This window comes from Ambystoma mexicanum, chromosome 1q (assembly GCF_040938575.1).
Source record: "Ambystoma mexicanum isolate Mex_15411 chromosome 1q, UKY_AmexF1_1, whole genome shotgun sequence".
Classification (NCBI taxonomy): domain Eukaryota; kingdom Metazoa; phylum Chordata; class Amphibia; order Caudata; family Ambystomatidae; genus Ambystoma; species Ambystoma mexicanum.
The window spans coordinates 1,434,371,563-1,434,395,370 of record NC_090922.1 but is presented as its reverse complement, the minus strand read 5'-3'; the positions used below and the strand labels follow the sequence as shown (position 1 = coordinate 1,434,395,370).

General features: G+C 49.4%; 1 protein-coding gene across 2 annotated transcripts in view; it reads right to left on the bottom strand.

The window, feature by feature from the left end:
- Window positions 1-23,808, bottom strand: part of CCDC24 (coiled-coil domain containing 24) — a 1,158,678-nt gene that overhangs the window by 436,522 nt on the left and 698,348 nt on the right. The gene's annotated exons all lie outside the window — the stretch shown is intronic.

The following is a 23,808-nucleotide window of genomic DNA, read 5'->3' as shown; positions in this document are numbered from 1 at the left end:
CGCTTTGATGTGCTTTTGGTGGCTTCAGTTTGGAAAAACCGGTCATTGTGCGCTGGTATGTTTTTAGTTGGTCGATGTGTGATGTTTGGCCTGGTGTTTTATGTGCATCTTGGGTGTTGTGGAGAGTCGGTAGGCTGCTTGTAATTTGCAGTTTTTTTTGGGGGGGGTATGTGCCTTGTTTGTTCAGTGTTGGGTATTGTAAGGAAGGCATGGTTATCAGAAGTACAACAGACTAAAGGAGTATAATCCAAGGACATTTATTGAACAGTGCCTAATCAAAACCTAAATCTAAGACACGAGCAAGCTACAACCATCAAAGTAAAGAAAATACTATTCTAGTGGTGTTATGTCAAAACAAAATGGCCTACACTAAAACCTATTGCCAAATCCTTACTCTATATAACAAAAGGGTGTCAGACAATAATATGTATAACAAAAGAGTGTAGTGTAAACTAAAATGTCCATAAGGGTTTCGGTAGTTCAGGACTGCTGAACTAGAATATTCCCTTCCCCATGTTACATCACGGGACAAGGTGAAATAGTGGCATGACTGTGAGCACTGCTTGCGTCCATAGGCATCAGGAAGCAGTTTCTTCAGAAAGGCAGGATCTCTTGAATCAATGGCCCTCATTACAACTCTGGCTGTAGCTGTGCTGTAAAAAAAAAGGGCGCGGCTGCCGCCGGAGTTGCATTTTTTCCGGCACCCCTAAATGGGCTAGAACCGGGTCATGCTGAGTTTGGCAGACCCGGTAATTGCCCATTTTTGGGTGCCGGAATCAAAGGCCTCCCCATTCCCATTATGGCCCATAGGGCTGAATGGGGATGGGGAGGTCAGATGCACCGGCACATTCAGAGTTGTGCCGGTGCATCCGACGTGCTCAGCTCGCGGGTGCCGTTACACGCACCACGAAAAACCTGGTGGGTGAAACGGTTCCCGCGAGCAGAGCCCGTAGTATGGCGGTCCGGGAAGTACGGTACCAGCATGTTTACTGGTACTGTACTTCTGAGACTGCCATGCTCGTAATGAGAGCCACTGTCTTCTGCTTGGCATCACAAGACATTTCCCAAGCTCTCACCATGTGGGATTTCCCTCTTCTTTGGCTTTCTCGTCATACCCCTTCATTGGGTTCACCTTCATCTTTACGCCACTGTTCAGTCACTATCAAAATCCGGGATTCACTTTCCCTTGCTTTCACTTGGCATCCCTCCATCGGGTTCACTGTAGTTTCAAATCATAGTTCAGTTAACTTTATCAATTCTACTGGCTTATAACACTCGGGAGCTCTTAATGTCTTTTTAAACAAATATTCGATGTGGCATCCCTCCGTCGGGTTAACACTTGCCTATTAGCTTTATCACAATGTGGGAATTTCTCCCCTTAGCTTTCTCTTGGCATTCCTCCGTCGGGTTCACACTTGCCTTTACAACATAGTTCACTTATCTTTATTTCACAGTTGTTCACTTTGTTTCTTACTTGTCAAAGACTTTCGATTGTACGAGGACTTTGCTTGACCTTCGCATGACCACTGACTTTTACTTTGGTTGGCCTCTACTAAGGCCTTCTGGTATTTGCAGTCTTTCCAATTATCTTACTTTCAATCTAACAGTTTCACCTTTGGATGCAAAGCCTTTCAATAAGGTCATTCTTAATTACTAGACCACTCCGTTATTCTTCAATACTCTTTTCTGTCACAATGACAATGTTTCAGGCTTCGCTCGTTGCTTCTCATTATATGCGCAGCCTCTGCATTCCACACGTAACCCAGCGAGCCCTTCAAACACTATTGTATCTTTCACTCGTTAATGCAAGCCAGTCTCTCATTTCACTCACTGGTAGCATTCGATACAGTTTATGAAATGTTTTCTTGAAGTCAGGGCTATCGCCATAGTGCGGCTCGCCTTCTTCCAACTCTGTCATTTCACCCGAAAGAGGTGCAGTCTTAATCTTGTGCATTAGCGAGGAGATTTTCCATTCAAAGTCTGTAGCGACCTTCGCTCTGAAGCTGGTAGGACCACAACATTTCTCTTGCCACTTGGCACCTCCTGCTCTGCTTCCAGGGTCGCTTCTCCTGCTGCTCTGCTGGTTCGGATCACGTAGGTTGTCTTTCTCCTCTTTCTTGTCTTGCTTGTAGTGTGCTATCATTCTATGCATTTTATCCCAGTGGGGAAGAGTAAGGAACAAGTTACTTACCTGTAACTGTTGTTCTCCAGCATGGGTCTGGCATGGATTCACATGCTCATGAATATTCCCCGTCGTCAGGCTGGGAATCCTCGGTAAAGAAAAAACCAGTATCAGTTTCGTTTCTGATCTGTCTTTCGTAGTAATAACCAATCACTGGTCTCTGCGTCATACTGACCACAGCCAATGACTGCCCTCCACCTAAGCACCGCCTCTGGCAGCCATCTTCAGATTTGGAAGCACGTGAAGTGGCAGTATGACCAAGTGAAGAGCCGCAGAGGGGTAGGCGGGAGGGTTCGCATGTGAATCCATGCCAGACCCATGCTGGAGAACAACAGTTACAGGTAAGTAACTTGTTCCTTCTCCAGCATGGGGTCTGGCATGGATTCACATGCTCATGAATAAAGAATACATAGCAGTACACACATGCACAACCACGGGAGGTGGCAAAGGCTCAACATTAAGCATCACATCAACTCAACATTAAGCATCTTACCTCCTCACCAGGCTCACCTCAGGCGAACAGGTTACGCAGCACTGCTTGGCCGACCCTGGACTCCTCCCTGGAATCCCGGTCGACGCAGTAGAATTTCGTGAAGGTGTGCGTCGACCTCCACGTAGCAGCCCTGCATATGTCCAGCAGGGGCACACCAGATAGGAACGCCGTGGTAGCTGCGATCGCTCTGGTGGAATGGGCTCTCGGACGGCCAGGCAGCGGTCGGTTTGCCAACCGGTGACAGCACATGATACAGCCGGAGAGCCATCTGGAGATGGAAGCCTTCGAGAGAGCCTTCCCCTGATTGACAGGTCCAAAGTTCACAAAGAGTTGTGACGTCTTCCGAAAACCCTTCGTGCGGTCCACGTAGAACTTCAGCGCTCTAGCTACATCCAGCGAGTGCAAAGTCCTCTCAGCCGGCGACGAAGGCGACGGGAAGAACACAGGTAACACCAAGGGTTCGTTGAGATGGAAGTCCGACGGTACCTTGGGCATGAAGGAGGGGTGCGTCCTGAGCACTACCCTCGTGTCGTGGAAAGTCAAGTACGGGGCCTTGCAGGAAAGGGCCTGGATCTCTCCCACTCGTCGTGCGGAGGTGATGGCCACAAGAAAAGCTGTTTTCCACGATAGAAACTTCAACGGGGCCGAGTGCAGAGGCTCGAACGGAGGTCCCATGAGCTTGGTCAGCACCACGTTGAGCTCCCACGCCGGGGCCGGAGCCTTCACCGGCAGGAACGATCTGAACAGTCCCTTCATGAACTCTTTCACCAGACGATGAGACCACAAGGACGTCCGGCCCGTGGTTCTGGTGTATCGGGAGATCGCAGCAAGATGAATCTTGATGGACGCATGTGCCAGACCAGCTTTGGCCAGCGTCAGCAGGTACGGCAGTACTTGGGGAGCCGTAATCCGTAGAGGGTTAATCTTCTGTGCGTGGCACCAGACAGAGAACCTCTTCCATTTGTGTCCATAGCATTTAAGAGTCGAGGACGCCCTGGCCTTTGCAAGAACCTCTCTGCAATCGGCCGGTATGTCGTATCCTCCAAACTCTAGTGCTGCAGGAGCCAGGCCTGCAAGTTCAGCGACTTCGGGTCGTGGTGGAGGATGGCGCCTCCTTCCCTGGAGAGTAGATCCGCGTCCGCCGGCAGCTTGATCGGCGGGGACGCTGACAAGTCCAGAAGGTCCGGGAACCATATCTGCCTCGGCCACGCAGGTGCGACGAGGATCATCCTGCACCGTGACCTCTTGAGCTGGTTGACGAGCCGGATTAGCAGAGGCAAGGGAGGGAACGCGTAGAGGAACAGGCCCTCCCAGGGGAACGAGAAAGCATCGCCCATGCTCCTCGTCTGGGGAAACCTGCTGGCGAACCTCCGGCACTTGGCGTTCGTCGCCGTCGCGAACAGGTCGATCTGGGGTGTGCCCCACCGTCGGAAGAGGCGATCCACCAGATCCTGCCGTAGTTCCCACTCGTGGCACGAGCGCAGCTCCCTGCTGAGTGAGTCGGCGATGGTGTTTTTTATCCCTGCCAGATGAAACGGCACCAGAAAAATCCCTTGGGCGACGGCCCAATGCTACAGGTCCTGCGCCTCCTTGGACAGCGCTGGGGACCTGGTTCCGCCCTGTTTCCTGATGTAAAACATGGTGGTGGTGTTGTCGGTGAAGATCCTCACCACCTTGCCCTTGAGGGACGGAAGGAAGGACCTGAGGGCCCAAAACACTGCACGGAGCTCCAGGACGTTGATATGTAGGGACTTCTCCGTCGGGAGCCAGAGTCCCCTTGCGTGCAGATTTTCGGTGTGCGCTCCCCACCCTTCCAGGGAGGCATCCGTGGTCACAGTCTCCTGGTGGGCTGGGGTCTGGAAGTCCATGCCCGCCGTCAGATGCGCGCGGGTGCCCCACCACCGTATCGCTCGTCGGAAACTCTCGTCGAGCTTGATCCTTTCCTCGAAGCTGCCCGTCGTCTGGATCCAGCGCGCATCCAGGAATTCTTGCAACGGGCGCATCCGGAGCCTGCACATGGGAATGAGGTAGATGCAGGAAGACATCATCCCGAGGAGGGACTTGATGGACCTCACTTTGGCCGCGTCGGCCACCAACATCCGTTGCACCTTGCCCAAGATGGTCCTGGTCCTCTCCTCCGACGGGGAGGCCAGAAGGGACACTGTCGAGCCTCGCTCCCAGAAACAGTGCGACTTGCGCGGGCACCAGGTGGGATTTGGCGTAGTTCACGGAGAATCCCAGGTCCGTGAGGAGTTGGACGGTCCTTGCCGTGTGGACCACGGCGAGCTCCCTCGTCTTGGCGCGGATGAGCCAGTCGTCCAGGTAGGGGTAGACGTGGATCCCCTCGCGGCGCAGCTGCGCCGCCACCGGTGCAAGGCACTTGGTGAATACCCTGGGTGCCGACCGTAGTCCGAAGGGAAGGGCTTTGAACTGGTAATGACGCCCTTGGACCACGAATCTGAGGAATTTGCGGTGCCCCTTTAGGATGGGAATGTGGAAGTAGGCATCCTCCAAATCCAATGACGATAGGAAGTCTCCTTCCTCCAGCTGACCCAGGACGTGCTGGAGGGTGACCATCCGGAACTTCTGCGCCTTGATGAACTTGTTCAGACGTCGCAGGTCCAGGATGGGGCGCCATCCTCCCGTCTTCTTCTTCACGAGGAAGTATCTCGAGTAGACTCCGGAGCCCCGAAGCCTCTTTGGGACGAGTTCGATGGCGCCCTTTCTGAGCATCGCCTTTACCTCCAGGAGAAGTTGAGGGACGTGAAGTTCTTTCCTGGCCACGGGGGGGACGCGCGGGCACCTTCTTTGAAACTCGAGCGCGTGGCCCCGGGCCAGGGCGTCCAGCACCCAACGGTCGGTGGAGATGGACTCCCACACGCTGACGAAGCCCGCCAGCCGGCCTCCCTCCGGGGTGCTTCGGTGGGGGCCCGACCCCAAGGCCGGTTCAATCCTGCTTGGACGCGGCCTTGCCGCCTTGACCTCCTTGGCGACGACGGCGGGGTCCGCTAGACTTGCCTCGTCCTCTGTAGGCCTCTTGCGACGACGAGCGGGCCGCTTGACGGTAGGAAGCGAAACCGCCGCCGGAACCTTTGGAGGCGCCCTTGCCTCCGCCGCTCCGAAAGGGCGTCCGTCGTTGCAGGACTCCAAGGGCCCGGGCCGTCTCAGTATCCGCCTTGATGGCCTGAAGGGAATCGTCCACTGTCTTCCCAAACAGGTTGTTCCCGTCGAAGGGCATGTCCAGGACTCTGGTCTGGACGTCCTGCCGGAAGTCCGTAGCTTTGAGCCATCCACGACGTCGAAGGCAAACACCGTTGCCCAGCTGGCGGAATCCAGTGTCGGCGATGTCCGTCGCCACGGTGATGGCGTGGTCCGAGGCCACCTCACCTTCCTGCAGGATCTCAAGGGCCTCCGCCCTCTTGTCGTCCGGCAGAAAATCCAGCAGAGGAGCCATCTTGTACCAGAGCTCCCTGTCGTAGCGGGCCACGATAGCCAAGGCGTTGGCCGCTTTAATCGTCGTCGCTGCCGACGAGATGACTCTACGCCCCATAGTATCCAATTTCTTTCCCTCGCCGTCCGGCGGGGAAGTCGATGTGGAGGCCGCACCCCCCCCGCTTTCTTCCTGGCTGCCGCGGAGACGACGGAGTCCGGGGTAGGCTGCGCCCGGAGGCATAGGGGGCCCGTGTCCGGGACCCGGTACTTTTTCTCGTACCGGTCTCTTCTAGCTGGCGTCGTGGAAGGGTTCTTGAGGAGGGAAAGGCCCTCATCCCAAATGTCGTCCAACAGAGGCACTGCGAGGACCGTCTTCCTCTTGGCCTCGCGCCGCTGATAAAGGAAGCCTTCCTTTTTCTTCTCCTCAGGGCAGAGTTGGAAAAGCTCGGAAGCCCTGGAGATCATGGAGTGGAAAGATCCGATCTCGTCGGGCGGAGAGGCCCTGGTGGGAGGCGACGACGGAAAATCCTCGTCGTATGCCTCGTCGTCCGTACCCGTCGCTGCCGTGTCAGTCCCCGTATCATCCCCTCGGGTGGACGGGGAGGAGGGCTGGAAGGGGCGCGACGGTTGAAAAGGAGGTGGTGGATGGATCCTTCTTTTCTTGGTAGGGGGAACACCAGAAGGTCCCGGTTCTGGATCCCCCGACGGGAGAGGTTCCTCCGTCGGTAACGGTAGCCTCGTCCTTATCTCGGAGCATAAGGACTGTATGGCCAACAAAATGGCCGCCGAGTTGTCTTGCGGCGCTGGCAGAGGGGAATCCGACGGGCGAGCAGGGGCCCCGTCGGTCTCCTCGACGATGTCGTCGTCACCTGCGTCGGGGTCCATTCCGACGGGCTGGCCTTCTTCCACGCCTAGGCCGTGGCTTAAGACCTCGATCAGTTCCTCTTCTGAGGTTGAGGCCGACTCTACGACGACGCCCTGCCCCCCCTTCTTCTTCCCCACGGAGGGTTTCACGGGGGTCCTATCGATGGGCACAAAGGAAGACTCCCTCCGAGGAGGCATGGAGATTCTGGGCCCTGAGGTCGCCACCACTGGTGCAGCCACCACAGGCTGAGCCAGGGCCGCCGCGACCGTTTCGATAGAGGGCTTGGTCGGATGGATCAAGGCCTTCACCACCTTAGGTGCGCTCACCGCCTTATCCTTGAGGGAGGGGGCACTGCCACGCTCCTCCTCTGCCTTAGAGCTCGACCGGGGCCTCTCCAGGAGCTTCGCCGGGTGCTCGGCCTTCCTCTTACCCGACCCAGAGCGTTGGCTCGTGGTTGATGGTGCCGGGGAGGGTGCGCCCTGCCTGGCGCCCGCAGAGCCCGACCGTTCGGCGCTCCCGGTGCCAGCGGACTCGCGGTGCTTGGCCTTATGTTGGGCCCCCGTCGCCGGGGCGCCCTCAAAGGTCTTAGAAGACCGCTCGGATTTCTTCTTCTTCTCGCCAGACGGGCTCTTACCCTCCAGCCAGTTGGCGAGACGTTGATGGCGGTCCTTCATGGTCCGTTCCGACATGTTGCCGCAAAACGCACAGTCCTTCTCCACGTGCGTCTTGTCCTCATGAAGGCAGTAAAGGCAGAAAGAGTGTTCGTCCTCCTTGAAGACGTTCTGCAGCTGGCATCCAGGGCAGACCCTGAACAGCTTTCCGGGCGTCGAGCTTCCCTTCTCCTGGGCCATCTCCGAGACAGGGCCTGAGAAGCTTCTGGAGTCCTCCGAAGTGTAGCTCGACGAAATCTTCACCCTTGAGGGGCACAGATGAATCCGACACGGGTCCCCGTTGATCGGATGTAGGATCGGTGGAGCTTGAGGCTCTTTAGACCGAAAGAATCGAAGTTTTTGTAAAAAGCGCGAAAAAATAGCACTAACGCTCGAGAGCAATAGCACGAGGATCCCAACACATGAACGTGCGGTAAAAATCTGAAGATGGCTGCCAGAGGCGGTGTTTAGGTGGAGGGCAGTCATTGGCTGTGGTCAGTATGACGCAGAGACCAGTGATTGGTTATTACTACGAAAGACAGATCAGAAACGAAACTGATACTGGTTTTTTCTTTACCGAGGATTCCCAGCCTGACGACGGGGAATATTCATGAGCATGTGAATCCATGCCAGACCCCATGCTGGAGAACAGGATTCCTGTGTGTGTCGTTGGCGTCAAGCGCCTGACTCTGCCTGACCCTGGTATTAGGACATGTCAAACGGACTGGCTGTGTGCGAGTGTCTTCCCATGAAGCGCTTTGTCCATGCATCAGAGTGTGCGTAGGAAAGGGGGGTAGAGGGGATAAAATTCCTATATAGTAAATAGGATATGGAGGGTCTGTAGGGAAATCTGAAAGGGGATAGCGCGTCTCTCAGTTAGGGCCCCCACTCACACTCGCCAGGGACCTCCCATCCAGGTGATCCTCCTGCCCTGGTTCACCTATGGGATCTGGATCCAATAGCAATGACTGTGCCCCGGAACCTGGATGGCAGATCCCAAGGGACTGGTCGGCGAGACACCCTTGTGCCCCGAACCTGGATGGCAGATCCCAAGGGACTGGTCGGCGAGACACCCTTTGGTTTCTCACAGTATGCAGAGTATTAGAGAGTTGTTTTATTTTTTTAATATGGTGAGTGAGGAGTCATCTGAGTCTTTCTGTGCGTTGGGTTGATCTGTTTGGTTCATCGTTAGCTATGGTGTTTGGGATTGAATGTTTTATTTCAGTGGGTGCTCTGATATTGGAGTGTTCTTTTGTGTTGCGTTGGTGGTTTTACTTTTAGGTGATCGTCTGTTGTTCATGTTTCCTTTGGAAGCGAAGCCCAAAGTCTCACTGCTATGCAGCAGAATGCCGATCCCCCAAATTTGTGTTTTGTGTATCGCTGCGATTCAAACTGGTCCTGAGTATTCGTGTTGGTTTGTAGATTATTTCCTGTATGAATTCTGCTCCTTGGCCGTGGACTGCTCTGTGTCTTATGCAGAGTGTTTTGAAAAAGATGTGTTTTTGACTGGCAATCAATGTAGTGTTCTCAACGCTGGTGTGATGTGTTCATTCTTAGTGAGTCTGAGGAGTAGTCTTGCTGCTGTGTTCTTTATTGTACTGTAGTTTTCTCAAAAGGTCTTCTGGCATTCCGAGATAGATGCTGTTGGCGTAGTCTATTCTCAATAAACACCAAGTGAGCAAAACAAGTCCTCGTTTTTGGATGGGGCTCTGTGGATGAGGACATGGATACAAGACTATACACACAATTTCCACCAGTAGCTACCCAACGGTTACATAACGCGCTGAAGGGAAAGAGTAACAAGAGAAAAGGGGTAACATAATGTTAATTAAATTCAAAAATGGTACTTCAGGTCAGTTGCATATAAACATCATATTTTATTGAAACATCGTCATAAAAAGACGTTAATTAGAACATCAATTCAAACTTAAAACATACATATCAACATTTCTGTCCAGTTGGAGCCTTTCAGTATCAGACAATGTGCTTAAATCAAATTATCACAACAATAATAGGTGTGGTTGGTAACCTTGGTGAGTGACCAATCCCCCACAATTTGTTCTAAGGAGTGTGAGGGCAAATGCTCCTCCTTAGAACAAATTGTGGGGCATTGGTCATTCACCAAGGTTACTAACACCACCTATTATTGTTCTGATAATTTGATTTAAGCACATTGTCATATAAACATGTTGCATCCTCTCCGAGATGGGCACATGTCCCACCTTTGCTTTGGACAGCCTGGTCAAAGGCTTTCCAGCGCTTGAAATTTGGGGCTCCGGGGAGCAAAGCACCTCTCAGGGATCTGTGAAGCATGTTAACACACTGCTCTGTGTCAACAGGGCATTATGATGAGGAATTAGACAGAGGTCAGGGGGCGCACTTTTGTCCCTTAAGGAATGTGAATGGAGGTGGTGAGAAATGGGAAGGGTGCATAAAGCTGCATGCTGTGTTAAATAATGAATATGGTTTTAAAACACAAGGGAGGTTTGTTTAGGCTCACATTACTTTGCATTGGGCTCTTCTGACCTGCTCTTCAGGATGAAGAATACAGCTACAACCATACCCTTTTTGCTCAACATGTTTCTATGACAATTTATATAGTGTAAGGTTAATTCATTATGAAATGTTAGTTATGTAATGTGGGTTCTTTTCAAGACATTGCTATAAACAAATTATTATTGAAGCACATGAAACCCAAACCTAAACCATAATAAATATTTATATAATCTAAAACGGGGAACATGTATTCAATTGGTTAAACTGGCAACATCACGGTATCACCATTTAACCACAGTGTGTGATCCTGAGCAAATCATTTAATCTTACTGGGCCTCATTACTAGTTTGCCGGTAAAAAAAGAAAGTTACTGGCATGCCGTTGTTACCGTGTCCGTGTAGCACTGCTGGCGGAATCTATGGTAGATTCCGAGTCAACGCACAGGCGCATACCGGCATGTGGGAAACGGTAGCACTGGCATGCCGGTAATAGCCTCCAAACTCCCGATACGGCATCCTCGATGCCGCAGGCACAAATACCGGCACCGATGACGCTGTAATTACTGGTACCCCGATGCCGGTAATACCGGCACCAGAAACTTCATTGCGCCGGAATGGGAAATGCACCGGTGGCCATCTTTAAAAAATCAATCCATTGCAATCCTCAGTCTACAGTAGTCCAACAGGATAACCGAGTAGGCAGCAACAAAGCAGACTATCATGTCATCTAGGCAAGGCACCATCCGTCGCTAGAAACCATGTTTTAGTGAGCAGGAGATAAACATGTTAGCGGCCACACTCGTGGAACATGCCAACGTCGTCTTCTGCACTGACCTGCGGTGGCCTGCACAACTACGCAAAAAGGCCATGTGGTAGGAGGTTGCCCGCAAGGTATCGGCAGTGGGGACAACTTCCCGGACTGTCCGAGATTGCCATAAGCGTTGGGCCGATCTAAGTCTGCGGGTCCGCAACCTCCTTGCTGCAGAGCACAGCCAGGGGCTGGCCACAGGAGACGGACCGCCATCCCCCCTCACAATTACGTCCTGGGAGGAGACCTGCAGCCCCGTCACCCACATGGAGGGTATTGAGGGTGTAGGAAATACGAGATGAGAGCTGCAACTTCGGATGACAGTGAGTGTCCCTTACCGTAATCCCAAAGTCACACCACACACCTTCATCCCCAATGCCAATGGCAAAGTCCAAATGCCAAGTAGGTGGCACCAGATGCCTGCTGCATTTGCACTCACCGAAAGCCACCTCCCACACAACTACAATGTACCTGCCACAACTACAATCAACAAATCCCACAGACACGCTCCATATAACCCCTGTATTGCTAACACAAGTACCATCTGCATGCGCACACACACACACACACACACACACATCACTGTACAACTGCAGCCGTCACCACTGTGTCATCGCATGGCAAGATGCACACATCACCAGCACCAGTTGCACACCTGTCACACCCACAATGTCCATACATGCAGAGTAAACATCAATGCATCAACGTACAGAATGGGAGCATAACAGTTCCACAATGAAACACCACATGGCAGACAGCCCCTATGGCATGGCCACAACACGCAAACCACTAGACTCCTGTTCCCCACCCAACAGACACAGTGCACAACACGGCAGAAAAGAGAAAGATGCTCCAACACTGCACCCCCCCCCCCCACATTCTTGTGTGCACCATGCCAGGCCCTCCAACATGTCCATGATAATGGGCATGACTCAGAATGTACTAGCATCGATGTATGTCAGATGGATGTACATCCATAACTAATGCCCTGCCTCACTCTCCCCCACAGGCACAGGATCTGACAGCGAGGGCGAACATGCCACAACACCCTGGACAGCCGCTGCACGTCTGCGCCACGGCAAAGACACCGCCTCCAGCCACGATCCATCTACCTCCACAGCAAGACAGAAGCGTGCCACACCATCCACGGCACAGCCCCCCTCCCCCTGCCAATAGGAAACAGAGGCTGGCCAGCAGCCCAAGCAGCCACTATCAACCTCCAGCAAGGCCCCCCAGCAAACATCTTCTTCCAGCAAGGCCCCCCGGCACTCATCAACATCTGGGACCCAGCAGGCACCTCAGCTGGATAAGCCGGAATCCCTCGTGGCCAGCGAGCAGGAGGAGGCACATTCTGCAGTGCACAGCGAGCAGGGTAAGGCGGTTCAATCTGCAGTGCACAGTGAGGAGGAGTAGGCAGACCCCCAGGCCACAGCCAACAGGTGGAAGCAGACTCCCCAGGCCACAGCCAGCAGGAGGAGGTAGAATCAACGCCACCCAGGCAGGCAAGCACACATGGTACACCTGTAGATGGCTCAGGTGCACACTGCGCAGTGGAGGCCAGTGGCCCTGACACCCATAGTGACAATGCTGTGTTTAGTCCTGCAAGCTCTCAGAGCTCACCTCCCCTGCCAGTACTAGGTCTCCACCACATCAGGGACATTGAGGGGCGACTTCTCGCATGAAGGGCAGCAGGCAATGCACACCCTGATCACACAGTACGTGACAGAGGCAGAGCAGACAGGCCAGGCCCTGCAGGCCCTGCAAAACACTGCAAGAATGGTGAGCAGAGCTGTGCACCACATGGCCAGGCGTGTCCATGAAGGAAATGCTGTAATGTCTGCCATGGCCCAGTCCATCACCCTGTTGGCAACCTCTATAGTGGAACAACGGGACGTCACCACAACCCCCAACCCTGCCCATCCTCCAGCACAACACTGGCCAGTTCGACTCAAACGAGCCCTGTGCGTCGCTCACAGCGACTCGAACGCCGCCCAGAGGCTCACCCCCTCCTCCAAAAAGGGGGCGTGAATAGGACAACTGCATGTGGGGTGGGAGTAGTTGTGAAGGTGTTGTGGGGGTAATGGGGGAGGGGTGTTGGGAAATTAGGTGAGGAGGTAATGGGGTAGTGGGTGTTGGCGAATTAGGTGAGGGGGTGATGAGGGAGGGGGTGTAGGGGTATTGGGTGTGGGGTTATTGGGTGAGGGGGTGTGGGGTCAATTTAAAGGGATGAAGCAATGAAAATCTGTAAATAGTTGATCATTATTCAATACAGCTGGTGTGTAAAAGAAATACACATGATTGGACATTGCATCTCGAGTGTGTGTCTATTTAATAATGTGCATTGCCCAGTGCCCAATGTGACCCATGTCCAGTGCCTTGTCTTGTCCAGTCCATCAGAAGTAGTGGGCAATTAAATCTTGCCGTGTCACAAGGCCTTCATTTGCATTGTGCCGCTGAGGAATTCCACCATCTTCCTCATCATCATCATCCTCATCCTCAGGTGGCATCATGTCCATGTTAGGGGGTAGGGGGACATTGCACTAAATGCACATGTTGTGTAGCATGGCAAATACTAACACAATTTTTCCCACCTTCTCTGGCCCGTAAATGAGTGTCCTCCCACCCCCCCTTAATAACGCTGAGGCAGCGGAACCGAGCCTTCAACAGGCCAAAAGTCTGCTCAAAGGTGGCACGAGTATGTGCATGTCCACGGTTGTAGTCTTCTTCGTGCCTGTTGACTGGTTGCCTGATGGGCATCACCTGCATGGGAGCAAGAGATAGGGTACTTGTGATTGATCTGGTAATTCCATGTTAGCACTGCCTGTACAGTGCTCATGATTAAATGCAACTAAGGATTTATAACTGTACATGACATGATCCATTTTGAATGACCCGGGTAAGTGTACTTAGGGCTGATCCATGGGTGGGGGGGAAGGGTGCAGTTGCCGTTCCAAGGACCATTTAATGTTAACCAAATGTCCATGATGGCCTAAGATTTCATTGATGTGTTACCAATGGAAATTGACTGTGCATGTACAGTGGATCATCACACATTTGCCTAATTGGCTTCCAGTTACACAGTGGTATCCCCAGTATGCATACTACTTATTCATGTCTCCATGTACATGTCCTTCGACACCTTCCCCCATATGACTAGGTCAGATTTACATTGGTGGTATGGGCCAAGGGTGAACGGTTACGTTTCAGTGATACGGCTGGGGGTTGGGGGGTTGGCATGGTGGTAGTAAGGTACTTTGGATGAGTCCTGCTCCTCTTAATCATATCTTGGTGGTAGTTAAAGGAACAGTGCGCTCAAAAGTTGTATTGTCCCGAGCATTCTGGCATGTGATTTTAAGCAAACTGAACGATCGTAAAAACATTTCCTATACACCTTACCCTAGTTTTCCGCACTTTTACACATGCAAAATCAGACAGCGGGGCACAGCCATCTCGTGCTAATCTTATACGTTGCTGCATTGCCCTAAGTTGAACTGCCCTGCGGCACTAATTCATATCCCCTACCCCTGAAGCTGACATCACTAAACGCGTACAGCCCATTTCACAATGCAAATGCACGTCTCGTGTCAACGTTCGCTGTGCGCCAGCTAATGATGTGTCTCCATGGAAATGGCAAGACACCTCTTACCTCAATAAGTATAAACAGACAGCTTCTCATCAGACAACATCAAAGTTGCTTTTTCAATCGTTTCACTGTCTTTTTTGTATATCCGGTGACTCGTTTCTGCTCTGTTCAGCTATCTTTGTTCCTCGTAGCCTGTGCAAACCGATACTAGTAATAGTATTACTATCGATTTTAATTTAGTTGTATAATGGCAACAATACAGCCCTACCATTATGAGCCAGAGTATTCCAAGGCGGAATTAGTTGAAAGAGAAAGATGGGGCATCGTACGACAGTTTGTAGGGCGAATCACCGATCATGAGCCTGAGCCTAGTCGCATGGACGACGTCTCCACCTGGTGCACCTGCAATTGGTGCAAGGTCATGCCTACCGAGGAGGAGAACTGCTGCTGCTGAGAAAACTCTGGATGCTTGCCCTACATATCAGAAGACGAGACACGGCCTATATGCATTACCCAGCTGCTGGACTTCAGGACAGGTTGCCTAACAAGGTCCGTCTTGTGGAATATGATGGTGCTAATGCATGAACTTTGCGCAACAGTTCGCCCTCACAATCCAAGTAACGAGTAAGTGTACTCTAGATCTGATGTAACTTAGGAAACCTATCATTTTAGGTTTGTCTCCTATATTATCGTAACTTTGATCTATCAATGCCAAATAAATGTAGTCTGCCAACTCAATACATTGTTCGCGTTTTGGGAAATCATACTGGTCATTTTATGTGTCTTTCACGTACAACCACGAAACAATATTTCTCTGTCACCCAAACGTTATGGATTGCATGGGTGTTCACTTGTGTTATGTGTGTGCACTTTAAAGCCAAGTCGATTGATCCATGAAGTCACATTTGTACTGGCAACTATGCCATAGGATACAAATTGCTTTTTCAAATAAGGTTTGTACACTGAACATGTTCATTTAAATACAGTTTGTATATTTTTCTTCCACAGGTGGCACAGGCTGGTGGCCTATCGTGCGTTTACACGGTGGCTTCATGGTAGGCTAAGATACCGCGTTCGACGAGTAATACTCGCCTGTGTCGTTGGTGCCATTCAAGCCAAATTCCCCTGTGACAGCGGTCAGTACAAGGGATTTTCCCACACTGTGCCGCAACCCTAATTATACAATTTGTAGTACATTTGTGCCATCAACATCAGCAACAAAATCAAATAAAAATCATCTTTTATGAATAGTTGTTTCAATTTTTAATTGAATCAAGGACACGCTCACTTGTCCCGGTAGAGGTTTGGCAGGGTGGGAACGGCCAAGGTTCCAAACACCAAGTACACTTCAAGGGTATCTTCTGCGCAGGGGCCATTGCTCATATGGCGTCCCCAGACCCTGTGTCTCCGGGCAGGCTGCCCTGAAGGAGGCTGTGCCCCTGCATTCCATACAAGTGTGTCTCCATTCAGCAGTGTTCCGGCCCTTTTCTGCATGCCCCATGCACCTCCATCTCCCCTCCAGTTTCAATGGCAGTTCGCACCTGTGGCCATGCCCTCCCAAGGGGGCTGGCAGGGTTTTTAACGGCCAAGTTACCAAACACCATGTGCACTTCAAAGGTATCTTCCACACCATCTTCGCCATATCCAGTCCGCCACGTTGCTTCCGAGCCTCAGCCCATTCCAACATGGCCGGCGCAACGTGGCATGAAACTGAGGCTGTGATTCTCAGTTGCTAAGCTACCATCTGGCTTATTAGCCAATCGCTGCGACCGTAAGGCGTCAGCCGTCCCGCGGCAAAGGCCTAGGTTAAGGCCCTGTTTTGCCTCCTGTTTGCCGCACTGTGTGGCCGCCAACGGAAGTATGGTCACGTACCATGTGTATTTTCAGTAATCTACGCCCATTCCACAACTTACTGCGCCCGGCTCCAACTTTCTAATCCACAACTCTGCAACTCGGTCCGTCGAGCAATACCACTATCCAATGTTCTGTGAGTACACTACCTTGTTTTGAACCCTTCCTCCTGAAGTTACGATTACGCATCAGCGCTGTACACGCCCTCTTATGCATCCCCGCAACAGCTTTGTCTAAACGAACTTTTACCACAGAATGAGTAACATGACTCCGTACCTGAGATCTACTCTATATGACACTTAGCACCAGCCTGTCCTCCACTATTGACTCTGTCATTGTAGGCATTGCTCTGCCCTCCCGGCCCTAACCTACTCACCGATTTGTTCACAAGTCTAACTGTACTGCTGTCTGCACTCTTGTCACTTGATATTGCCAGATAGCTTCATATGTGTACTGATATATCTACTGGTTGCCTGTATTTTTTTTTTCTCAACTCCGCCTTGTGCATAATTGTTGCCAACCTGAATATTCGAATCTAGATGCTTACTGTCTTGCTTTTTAGCCAAACTGCCTCCCATTGAATCCTGTGGCCTTGTCATATGTTTTAAACATACTGCTGCTTTAAAATCCAGATGCTTACTGTCCTGCATTTCAGCCAAACGGCCTCCTACTGAATATAGTGGCTTCCCCATGTGTTCTAGATCAGTGCTTCTCCCGAGCTCATGTGTGTACCTACCGCACCCTAGCCTATTTAGACCCTTTGGTCGCTAGTTACAGCACCCCGTGACCTATCTGAGACCCTTTTGGTCGCTTGATATTACACTGTGTAACCTATTCAGACCCTTCTGGTCGCTAGTTACTGCACCACGTGACCTATCTGAGACCCTTTTGGTCACCCGATATTGCACTGTGTAACCCATTTAGACCTATGTATGTAGACCTACTCTGATACTCTTCTGGTCGTTTGATATTACACTGTGTAACCTATTCAGACCCTTCTGGTAGCTAGTTACTGCACCCTGTGACCTAGCTGAGACCCTTTTGGTCGTTTGCCATGGTACTGTGTGACCCAATTAGACCCTTGGTCGCTAGTTACTGCGCACTGTGATCTACCTGATACCTTCCCGACTGCTTGCCACTGCACCCCGTGACCTATTCAAGACCCTCTGGTCGCCTGCAGTTGTTAACAACTCTTAAGTCATGTATTTTAGTCCATATAGTGAATCTTGAATCTAGGCAAACCTATCTGCATTCTACACACTTAGACTTCAAGACTACTAAACATCTGACCACCACAAGATAACCTGCCAACTTACACCGTTATGACATCCTTCATGCCCAACACATCTATTGGCTACCTAGCCATACTCTCTACACTTTCTGCCTTAGCTTTTACGGCAGCCCCTCGCCACATTCTGACTACAGAAAGGCAACCAACCAGAAAGACGCACACACAGCCACCACCTAAACAGACTGCTCCCCTGACCTGGACCCAACTGAATCAGGCTTGTCCCACCGGACTAAGGAACTCTAGACTAGGTACCAGACTACCCAAACAGCCTGCTCCCCCATCCCAGACCCAACTGAGTCAGGCTGGTCGTGCCGCACTAAGGAACTCTAGACTAGGCACTAGACTACCCAAACAGCCTGCGCCCTTCACCCAGACCCTACAGAGTCAAGCCTACCCCACCGAACTAAGGAACCTCAGACTAGGCTCCAGACTTCCCAAACCACCTAGCGTACACATACCCCTTAGCCACACTAAGAAGGACCTCAAACACACCAGCTGAAACAGGCACACAGGGAAACCCAGCTGCAATCAAACCCTTTGCACCAAATCTTCTGAAACTTTGCCCAACAAGGTCCACACTAGCAATAACACTGAAATAACTCAAAACCTCAAGTGAGGTCTCATCAACACTAGATCCCTAATAGCTCACGCCTCGGAAATTGCTGACATCACCTGTAACCAACTTGACTTCCTAGCAGTCACCGAAACATGGCTACACAAAGCCGCTGGCCCTGCCCTCATGATAGCCATACCCCCCAAACTTCACCATCTTCAGAAAAGACAGGGAAACCTCCAAAGGAGGAGGCATAGCTCATATCTGCAGAGCCAACCTCACCATCAAAGAAATAGACAGCCTCACTATGCCGTCAGCTGAACTACTTTCCCTTAAACTAGAAATCTCTGCCACACGTACTATAACAATACACCTTATCTACAGACCCCCTGGTCCACTAGGCACCTTTGAAGAAGACTTAACCACCTTACTAAACACTAATGCCAAACCGGGAACACAAATCATCCTATTAGGCGACTTCAACTTAGGTTATAAGGACCCAAAAGACTCCAATGCCTCCACCATAGCTAATAATATTGGGGAAGCAGGCCTCACTATTCGGAATAACGGCCCTACTCATTCTAAAGGCCGCACATTGGACTGGGTCGCAGACATCAATTGCGTCTCCCTCATAACGGCAATTGAACCTTGTATATGGACAGATCACTATCTGATCTCACTGACCATTTCGGACCCTCCACAACCCAAATCTACCAAACCTCATGCTCCACCTGCCCTCACCCGCTGCAAAAAAAAATAACACTCGTGAATCTTCTCCCCCTGCTCCAACCTATCACTAATCACTCTAGCCAGTTCTCTAACCCCAACAATCTAGTCGACCTGTACAATAACACCATCAACTCGGCGATCGACGCCATTGCGCCGCTGAAACACATCAAATCAAAACCTATTGCCCATCTGAACACCTGGTTCACCCCCGCGCTAAAAGCCTTACGCAAAGAGAAAACATGCAGAAGCCTGTTGGAGAAAAAAACCCTCTCCCCACAACAAAGACCTTCTCACTGCCCTCACTAACAGCTACAAAAAACAAATCATTCAGGCTAAAAAAGAGACCTTTAATGACAGAATCAAAAAAGTGAATTTGAATACCAGGGAAATCTTCTCCATTCTGAGAGAATTAGAATTCCCAATTGCACCCATAGATTCTTGCATCAAAGACAAAGCCTGGTGCACTAACATTCAAAAAGCCCTATGCAACAAAATCACAATGCTACAAGACAAAATACGAGCCGAAAAATCCGCCCTCCACAACATCGCCCTCTCCACGCAAGATACCATCCTCCAGGAACTAGCCACCAACCAAACTAAACCCCCTAACCAATTTAGCTTTAGAGCCATCTCTACTGCAGAAACTAAGAACATCATCTTGTCCTTGAAACCGTCCCGATGCCTTGGGGACACCTGTCCAGCCCCAATTATTAAAGAGGCTGCACATGAACAAGCCCCCTTCGTCACATCATTCATTAACTCCTCATTTAAATCATGCTCTGTGCCAACAAACCTTAAAGACGCATGGATACTACCTCTACTAAAAAAAGTTAACCTGGACCCCAACGTCCCAACGAACTATAGGCCCATAACAACTGTCCCGTTCTTCCTTAAAATCTTAGATAAAGCTGCATATCTTCAGATCCAAGATTATCTGGAGAGCAACAATCTACTAGGGACAAGACAATCAGGATTTAGGCCAAGTCATGGAACCGAAATGGCTCTCCTTGATCTTATAAACCAGCTAGACGAGCGCAAAGACAGAGGAGATGTGTCTATTCTCCTACTCCTAGACCTATCAGCTGCTTTCGACCTGGTAGATAACAAGGTACTGTGCAATCACCTCAAATCGGCAGCCAACTTCTCTACAAAAGCCACGGCATGGATAAATTCATTCCTGGACCAAAGAACCATAAGGGTTTTCTCACCTTCATCAGCAGCAGATCCAGTCCCCATCACCTGCGGAGTCCCTCAAGGGTCATGTGTTTCCCCCACGCTATACAATATTTTTACAAAGCCTCTCTTTGATATATTGGACAAACTAGGGGTCTCATATACCAACTACGCCGATACCCAGATCCTTATCCCAATCCAAGGTGATTATGAAAAAGACACCAGACTCAAACAAAATGTACCAAATCATCCAAACCTGGATGGCCACTCATGGCCTATGTCTTAACGACGATAAGACCGAGCTCTTAATCATTGGTTCTACCAATAAACTGAACAAACTACCCCAGCTTTACAATTCCATCACGATCGATGGCATCAAAATCAAGGTAGCTAAGGAAGTTAAAACCTTAGGTTTCTACTTAGACTCAGATCTCACCCTCGACAAGCAAGTAAATGCCACAGCCTCAGCATCCAGTTACACCTGCAAACTCATCCACACCTGCAAACCATACCTTTCCACAGATAGCTGCACCACCATAGCGTGAGCCCTCATCCTCTCTAAATTAGACTACTGCAATGCACTGTACCTAGGCACCAGTAAACATAACACTAACAAACCCCAAACCCTGCAGAACAATGCCCTCAGAACAGTCCTAGGCATCCCCAAAGGACAACACATATCTACCCATAGAAGAGCCGTCAACTAGCTGGCCATCAATGACCGTATCAAACTCAAAACTTTGAACATTACACACAATTGTCTGAACAACAAAGCTCCTGCATACCTGACAGAAAAATTCACAAAAGACACCTCTGAACATCCCATCAGAAAGGTCCTCTCAAATAGCATCAAAGTCCCTAACTTTAAGCTGAAAAGAACTGGTGGGTCCAGATTCCCGGTTCTAGCAGCTCATCTCTGGAACTCCATCCCAGATACACTTAGAGCCACCCCTTCCTTCCATGTGTTCAAAGCCAACGCTAAAATCTGGCTTAAAACTAACGACCGCTAAATGCCCCAACTGTACCAAATACTCTGTATATTTATTGTAAACACTGTACTGTAACTTATCTTTACTGTAAGTCATCCGACAGTGCAACACAAAAAGATTCTGATATATGTAACATATCGCTCTTGTAAGTAAGAAATGCTTGATATATGAGCTTGTAATATATGATCCTGTAACCTAAGTAATGTAACGTATTCATGTACCTGTAACCCAAGATTTATTTTCTGCAAGCGGCTAGTTGCTTAACGGCAAAGACGCACTATATAAATAAATAAACAATACAATACACAGTGGCCATTGTACACATGGCCTCCCGAGACCGAGTGTCTCCAGGCAGGCTCCCATGAAGCAGGCCGCGCCCCTGAATTCCACATAAGTGTGTCTCCATTCAGCAGTGTCACGGCCCTTCTCTGCATCACATACACACCCACCTTTCTAATTCTTTATAAACCCCTTGATAGTTATCCTGAGAACATCTGTAAGCACAGGAAGTCAACTCAAGATCATGCTACCTGTTCTCCTGCTACTGACTACCCAGCCTGCTGAATCCAATTGTTTGTTAGTCAAGGTAAGAGCAGGTCACCTAATCAGCTCTTTCTATCTATTTCGAACAAATGTACCTAGTAGTGTAATGTTCATTCATCTCAATGACTTTACCATTGTCTACTGTTTAAAGTGCTGGGATCTCGATATATAGCAAATTTCGTTAGTGTCAATAGTGATAGAATAGTATCTTTCTCAAACCATGTCTCTAGAAAAGTTTGATATAATCCCATCAATCTCATGTATGCTGTAGATTATTTTTGTAATTATGTGTACTTTTTTTATACAGATTTTCCATGAATGCCTGCTTGTACGATTTTCGGTTGCGGTTCTACGAGCCATGTCAAAATTATGGGCACTTTATGCATACATTTCCAACGAATATCGATTTAATAAGAGAATGGGTTTGACGTTGTGGATTTCCAGTGGACGAGCTTGAAAGTAGAGTCGGGGATGTCTTAGGAGACAAAAGGGCCAATCGATACCCCATCTGCAGCCTGCACTTTAGCCCGGATATCTACGATCAATCGCAGTACACAAAAAAGCATCGACTCAAACGTCTCATAAATTGCTTCCCAATGCAATTCCAACTCTATTTGTCCACACGTTGCCTCAGGTGAGTCCCGGATGATGAATTGCATATTTACCATACTGTATTACTTTGTAACTATACCACATTTTACTACACATCTGTCCCTGGTTTATGGAGCATTATAGAAAGTAATTATGACCATAGAAAACAATGCCATGTTGCCCTTAAAAAGAAGCATAATCTTTTCATAATCGCGTGCTTGACATGTCCTTTTCTTTTAGGTGAGCATACTGACTGGAGCATAGAACCTCGCAGGTGACGACAACACGACACGTCCAGTATACCAATGGTGAGCCCTCCAGATTCGCAGGAGATCATATTATCAGTTGGATCTTCCCACATGTCTAATGCAAATCAAATTTTTCCTTTTGCTACTTCGTGACTATGCACTGAAAATGAAGGAGCAACACACTGCCTCCATTTCTTTCCTGAGTCAACAACAGCTTCTAGCACCTACCAGGTATTTTATGTTTCCTTTTCAATTACTAGAATGCATTACGCTTTGAATTTCAAATAATATCAAATTGTTTATGTATCCAGTGGGTTGTTTACACTATGTGTCATTGAAGTGTTTCTCTTTATATGTTCCATTGTCTGCATCCCATTGTCTCTGTTCCATTTCGCGGTTTTCATCCATACTGAAACAAGTACTTTGTTACAGGGGGATGCTGGTACCTCGACTACAATCTCATCATCCTTTGCAACTGGCACAGAGTATGAGGTATGCGTACTGACAGTTCCCAAGAATGAAAGAAAGTAAATCCTACATAGAATACTATCAGACAGTGACATTCATATAAACGTGCATTCTTTGATACTTTTATCATGTCAGTCCCAATGTTACTAATTCTCCCTAATGCTGAATCACTATGTTTGGCACAGTGATCTCCGATCGAGTACACTTGCCATGAATCAGGTGAAAATCAAAATGTATATTTTGACTAAATGGTGTACAGGGTTTACGAGGTTATGTATGTAAGCAATGTGTGCGATGAAAGATCTTAATTTAAAAAATGTTTGATTCTTTTTTTTTTAATCAATGTTCTATTCAAGGAATGTGTACAAGGTCGGGAATTAGAAGTGAAGGAACATAGATCAGAGGTGGTGGACCAGCTTGCTGATGGGGTCGTTGCAGAGAGGACCACAGTTCCACAGAAAATCAAGAAAACAAGTGTAAATAAACTTTTTTTTTCATTTTCTCGAAATGTTTTGGGCTGGTGTTTTCTCCATAACATGTTTTTTTTATTTATAGTGCTATCTATTGTATGTGTGATTCACATTGAACATGTTTTTACAACCCATCTCCTAGAGCCAGAAGGAAAAGAAGTATAAAGACACAAGCAACAAATGAAAACAAAGATGCAGCTTGCCAAACAGATTTCACCATGGAGCAACTACTATTTGAGGCGCAGCTTTGGCCAGTCAACAAGCAAACTCGAGATGTTTATGTCCAATGGCCAGAAAATTAATTGAATGTGACCGGCGAAGCCTGCAAAGTGTTGTCGGACCATTGCTACAATGTGAGAGCTCTACAAGATGAAGATGAAACTGAATATAATGA